At 48.0% G+C, this 5000-nt stretch overlaps 7 non-coding genes across 7 annotated transcripts; all 7 read right to left on the bottom strand.

Annotated features, from left to right (window-relative positions):
* Window positions 1–464: 464 nt before the first annotated feature.
* Window positions 465–546, bottom strand: trnas-aga (transfer RNA serine (anticodon AGA)). Its single transcript has one exon. It is a non-coding gene; the product is annotated as a tRNA-Ser (tRNA).
* An 853-nt stretch (window positions 547–1399) lies between these two features.
* On the bottom strand, window positions 1400–1481 carry trnas-aga (transfer RNA serine (anticodon AGA)). Its single transcript has one exon. It is a non-coding gene; the product is annotated as a tRNA-Ser (tRNA).
* A 384-nt stretch (window positions 1482–1865) lies between these two features.
* On the bottom strand, window positions 1866–1937 carry trnah-gug (transfer RNA histidin (anticodon GUG)). Its single transcript has one exon. It is a non-coding gene; the product is annotated as a tRNA-His (tRNA).
* Window positions 1938–2334: 397 nt separating this feature from the next.
* On the bottom strand, window positions 2335–2416 carry trnas-aga (transfer RNA serine (anticodon AGA)). The gene has a single exon. It is a non-coding gene; the product is annotated as a tRNA-Ser (tRNA).
* An 853-nt stretch (window positions 2417–3269) lies between these two features.
* trnas-aga (transfer RNA serine (anticodon AGA)) lies at window positions 3270–3351 on the bottom strand. The gene has a single exon. It is a non-coding gene; the product is annotated as a tRNA-Ser (tRNA).
* Window positions 3352–4204: 853 nt separating this feature from the next.
* On the bottom strand, window positions 4205–4286 carry trnas-aga (transfer RNA serine (anticodon AGA)). The gene has a single exon. It is a non-coding gene; the product is annotated as a tRNA-Ser (tRNA).
* A 384-nt stretch (window positions 4287–4670) lies between these two features.
* trnah-gug (transfer RNA histidin (anticodon GUG)) lies at window positions 4671–4742 on the bottom strand. Its single transcript has one exon. It is a non-coding gene; the product is annotated as a tRNA-His (tRNA).
* Between the last annotated feature and the right edge of the window lie 258 nt (window positions 4743–5000).

The following is a 5000-nucleotide window of genomic DNA, read 5'->3' as shown; positions in this document are numbered from 1 at the left end:
TGACCCGGATTCGAACCGGGGTTGCTGTGGCCACAACGCAGAGTACTAACCACTATACGATCACGGCGAGCTACCGGTCTCCTTGACGTGTGGCTCAGTAGAAAAAGCTTGCAGACAAAACTATTCCTTGCCAACATAACTCTTTTCAAGGGTAATATTGTCACATTTACTTTTTTTTCTAAAGTTTTAACAAGGCCTCCAGAAGGTTACAGCCTACAGCAGGCGCATGCCGTCAAACGTAGTAGGCAGTCTTTTTACTTGGTGTCTTGCAGCGTCGCTGCCCATTGTCACATTTACTTCTTTTTCTAAAGTTTTATCAAGGCCTCCAGCCTAAAGCAGGCGCATGCCGTCAAACGTAGTCGGCAGTCTTTTTACTTGGTGCCTTGCAGCGTCGCTGCCCATTGTCACATTTACTTTTTTTTCTAAAGTTTTAACAAGGCTTAAAGCAGGCGCATGCCATCAAACGTAGTCGGCAGGATTCGAACCTGCGCGGGGGTACCCCAATGGATTTCTAGTCCATCGCCTTAACCACTCGGCCACGACTACAACCTGGCTGTAGCAAGCTTGTCTTTTTACTTGGTGCCTTGCAGCGTCGCTGCCCAGGTGCCTTGCAAGAACTCAACAGCAAAACGTAGCACTCGACAAAAAAAGAGGCTCTAACGCCCGAACCGGGACTTGACCCTCAGATTAAAAATCTGATGCTCTACCGAATGAGCTATCCGGGCTCTTGCTTGAGAAAGTGTGCGTGTTGCGTGGGAACGCTCATAAAAATTAATCGTATAGGCTGAAATGAAAAAAAAAGAGCCTTGATCGCCCGACCAGGGACTTGAAACAAGGACGCACCGGGTAACAACAAAAAATGTGGTCTGAAGGACGGGGTGGGCAGAGGTGGTAACTTGGAGCTCAATTTCAAAGCCACCCAGAAAAAGCTGCCGTGACCCGGATTCGAACCGGGGTTGCTGTGGCCACAACGCAGAGTACTAACCACTATACGATCACGGCGAGCTACCGGTCTCCTTGACGTGTGGCTCAGTAGAAAAAGCTTGCAGACAAAACTATTCCTTGCCAACATAACTCTTTTCAAGGGTAATATTGTCACATTTACTTTTTTTTCTAAAGTTTTAACAAGGCCTCCAGAAGGTTACAGCCTACAGCAGGCGCATGCCGTCAAACGTAGTAGGCAGTCTTTTTACTTGGTGTCTTGCAGCGTCGCTGCCCATTGTCACATTTACTTCTTTTTCTAAAGTTTTATCAAGGCCTCCAGCCTAAAGCAGGCGCATGCCGTCAAACGTAGTCGGCAGTCTTTTTACTTGGTGCCTTGCAGCGTCGCTGCCCATTGTCACATTTACTTTTTTTTCTAAAGTTTTAACAAGGCTTAAAGCAGGCGCATGCCATCAAACGTAGTCGGCAGGATTCGAACCTGCGCGGGGGTACCCCAATGGATTTCTAGTCCATCGCCTTAACCACTCGGCCACGACTACAACCTGGCTGTAGCAAGCTTGTCTTTTTACTTGGTGCCTTGCAGCGTCGCTGCCCAGGTGCCTTGCAAGAACTCAACAGCAAAACGTAGCACTCGACAAAAAAAGAGGCTCTAACGCCCGAACCGGGACTTGACCCTCAGATTAAAAATCTGATGCTCTACCGAATGAGCTATCCGGGCTCTTGCTTGAGAAAGTGTGCGTGTTGCGTGGGAACGCTCATAAAAATTAATCGTATAGGCTGAAATGAAAAAAAAAGAGCCTTGATCGCCCGACCAGGGACTTGAAACAAGGACGCACCGGGTAACAACAAAAAAAGTGGTCTGAAGGACGGGGTGGGCAGAGGTGGTAACTTGGAGCTCAATTTCAAAGCCACCCAGAAAAAGTTGCCGTGACCCGGATTCGAACCGGGGTTGCTGCGGCCACAACGCAGAGTACTAACCACTATACGATCACGGCGAGCTACCGGTCTCCTTGACGTGTGGCTCAGTAGAAAAAGCTTGCAGACAAAACTATTCCTTGCCAACATAACTCTTTTCAAGGGTAATATTGTCACATTTACTTTTTTTTCTAAAGTTTTAACAAGGCCTCCAGAAGGTTACAGCCTACAGCAGGCGCATGCCGTCAAACGTAGTAGGCAGTCTTTTTACTTGGTGTCTTGCAGCGTCGCTGCCCATTGTCACATTTACTTCTTTTTCTAAAGTTTTATCAAGGCCTCCAGCCTAAAGCAGGCGCATGCCGTCAAACGTAGTCGGCAGTCTTTTTACTTGGTGCCTTGCAGCGTCGCTGCCCATTGTCACATTTACTTTTTTTTCTAAAGTTTTAACAAGGCTTAAAGCAGGCGCATGCCATCAAACGTAGTCGGCAGGATTCGAACCTGCGCGGGGGTACCCCAATGGATTTCTAGTCCATCGCCTTAACCACTCGGCCACGACTACAACCTGGCTGTAGCAAGCTTGTCTTTTTACTTGGTGCCTTGCAGCGTCGCTGCCCAGGTGCCTTGCAAGAACTCAACAGCAAAACGTAGCACTCGACAAAAAAAGAGGCTCTAACGCCCGAACCGGGACTTGACCCTCAGATTAAAAATCTGATGCTCTACCGAATGAGCTATCCGGGCTCTTGCTTGAGAAAGTGTGCGTGTTGCGTGGGAACGCTCATAAAAATTAATCGTATAGGCTGAAATGAAAAAAAAAGAGCCTTGATCGCCCGACCAGGGACTTGAAACAAGGACGCACCGGGTAACAACAAAAAAAGTGGTCTGAAGGACGGGGTGGGCAGAGGTGGTAACTTGGAGCTCAATTTCAAAGCCACCCAGAAAAAGCTGCCGTGACCCGGATTCGAACCGGGGTTGCTGTGGCCACAACGCAGAGTACTAACCACTATACGATCACGGCGAGCTACCGGTCTCCTTGACGTGTGGCTCAGTAGAAAAAGCTTGCAGACAAAACTATTCCTTGCCAACATAACTCTTTTCAAGGGTAATATTGTCACATTTACTTTTTTTTCTAAAGTTTTAACAAGGCCTCCAGAAGGTTACAGCCTACAGCAGGCGCATGCCGTCAAACGTAGTAGGCAGTCTTTTTACTTGGTGTCTTGCAGCGTCGCTGCCCATTGTCACATTTACTTCTTTTTCTAAAGTTTTATCAAGGCCTCCAGCCTAAAGCAGGCGCATGCCGTCAAACGTAGTCGGCAGTCTTTTTACTTGGTGCCTTGCAGCGTCGCTGCCCATTGTCACATTTACTTTTTTTTCTAAAGTTTTAACAAGGCTTAAAGCAGGCGCATGCCATCAAACGTAGTCGGCAGGATTCGAACCTGCGCGGGGGTACCCCAATGGATTTCTAGTCCATCGCCTTAACCACTCGGCCACGACTACAACCTGGCTGTAGCAAGCTTGTCTTTTTACTTGGTGCCTTGCAGCGTCGCTGCCCAGGTGCCTTGCAAGAACTCAACAGCAAAACGTAGCACTCGACAAAAAAAGAGGCTCTAACGCCCGAACCGGGACTTGACCCTCAGATTAAAAATCTGATGCTCTACCGAATGAGCTATCCGGGCTCTTGCTTGAGAAAGTGTGCGTGTTGCGTGGGAACGCTCATAAAAATTAATCGTATAGGCTGAAATGAAAAAAAAAGAGCCTTGATCGCCCGACCAGGGACTTGAAACAAGGACGCACCGGGTAACAACAAAAAAAGTGGTCTGAAGGACGGGGTGGGCAGAGGTGGTAACTTGGAGCTCAATTTCAAAGCCACCCAGAAAAAGCTGCCGTGACCCGGATTCGAACCGGGGTTGCTGTGGCCACAACGCAGAGTACTAACCACTATACGATCACGGCGAGCTACCGGTCTCCTTGACGTGTGGCTCAGTAGAAAAAGCTTGCAGACAAAACTATTCCTTGCCAACATAACTCTTTTCAAGGGTAATATTGTCACATTTACTTTTTTTTCTAAAGTTTTAACAAGGCCTCCAGAAGGTTACAGCCTACAGCAGGCGCATGCCGTCAAACGTAGTAGGCAGTCTTTTTACTTGGTGTCTTGCAGCGTCGCTGCCCATTGTCACATTTACTTCTTTTTCTAAAGTTTTATCAAGGCCTCCAGCCTAAAGCAGGCGCATGCCGTCAAACGTAGTCGGCAGTCTTTTTACTTGGTGCCTTGCAGCGTCGCTGCCCATTGTCACATTTACTTTTTTTTCTAAAGTTTTAACAAGGCTTAAAGCAGGCGCATGCCATCAAACGTAGTCGGCAGGATTCGAACCTGCGCGGGGGTACCCCAATGGATTTCTAGTCCATCGCCTTAACCACTCGGCCACGACTACAACCTGGCTGTAGCAAGCTTGTCTTTTTACTTGGTGCCTTGCAGCGTCGCTGCCCAGGTGCCTTGCAAGAACTCAACAGCAAAACTTAGCACTCGACAAAAAAAGAGGCTCTAACGCCCGAACCGGGACTTGACCCTCAGATTAAAAATCTGATGCTCTACCGAATGAGCTATCCGGGCTCTTGCTTGAGAAAGTGTGCGTGTTGCGTGGGAACGCTCATAAAAATTAATCGTATAGGCTGAAATGAAAAAAAAAGAGCCTTGATCGCCCGACCAGGGACTTGAAACAAGGACGCACCGGGTAACAACAAAAAAAGTGGTCTGAAGGACGGGGTGGGCAGAGGTGGTAACTTGGAGCTCAATTTCAAAGCCACCCAGAAAAAGTTGCCGTGACCCGGATTCGAACCGGGGTTGCTGCGGCCACAACGCAGAGTACTAACCACTATACGATCACGGCGAGCTACCGGTCTCCTTGACGTGTGGCTCAGTAGAAAAAGCTTGCAGACAAAACTATTCCTTGCCAACATAACTCTTTTCAAGGGTAATATTGTCACATTTACTTTTTTTTCTAAAGTTTTAACAAGGCCTCCAGAAGGTTACAGCCTACAGCAGGCGCATGCCGTCAAACGTAGTAGGCAGTCTTTTTACTTGGTGTCTTGCAGCGTCGCTGCCCATTGTCACATTTACTTCTTTTTCTAAAGTTTTATCAAGGCCT

The sequence above is a fragment of the Pimephales promelas genome, chromosome 13, assembly GCF_988280905.1.
Source record: "Pimephales promelas chromosome 13, fPimPro1.hap1.1, whole genome shotgun sequence".
Classification (NCBI taxonomy): Eukaryota; Metazoa; Chordata; class Actinopteri; order Cypriniformes; family Leuciscidae; genus Pimephales; species Pimephales promelas.
This window is presented reverse-complemented; position numbering and strand designations above follow the sequence as displayed.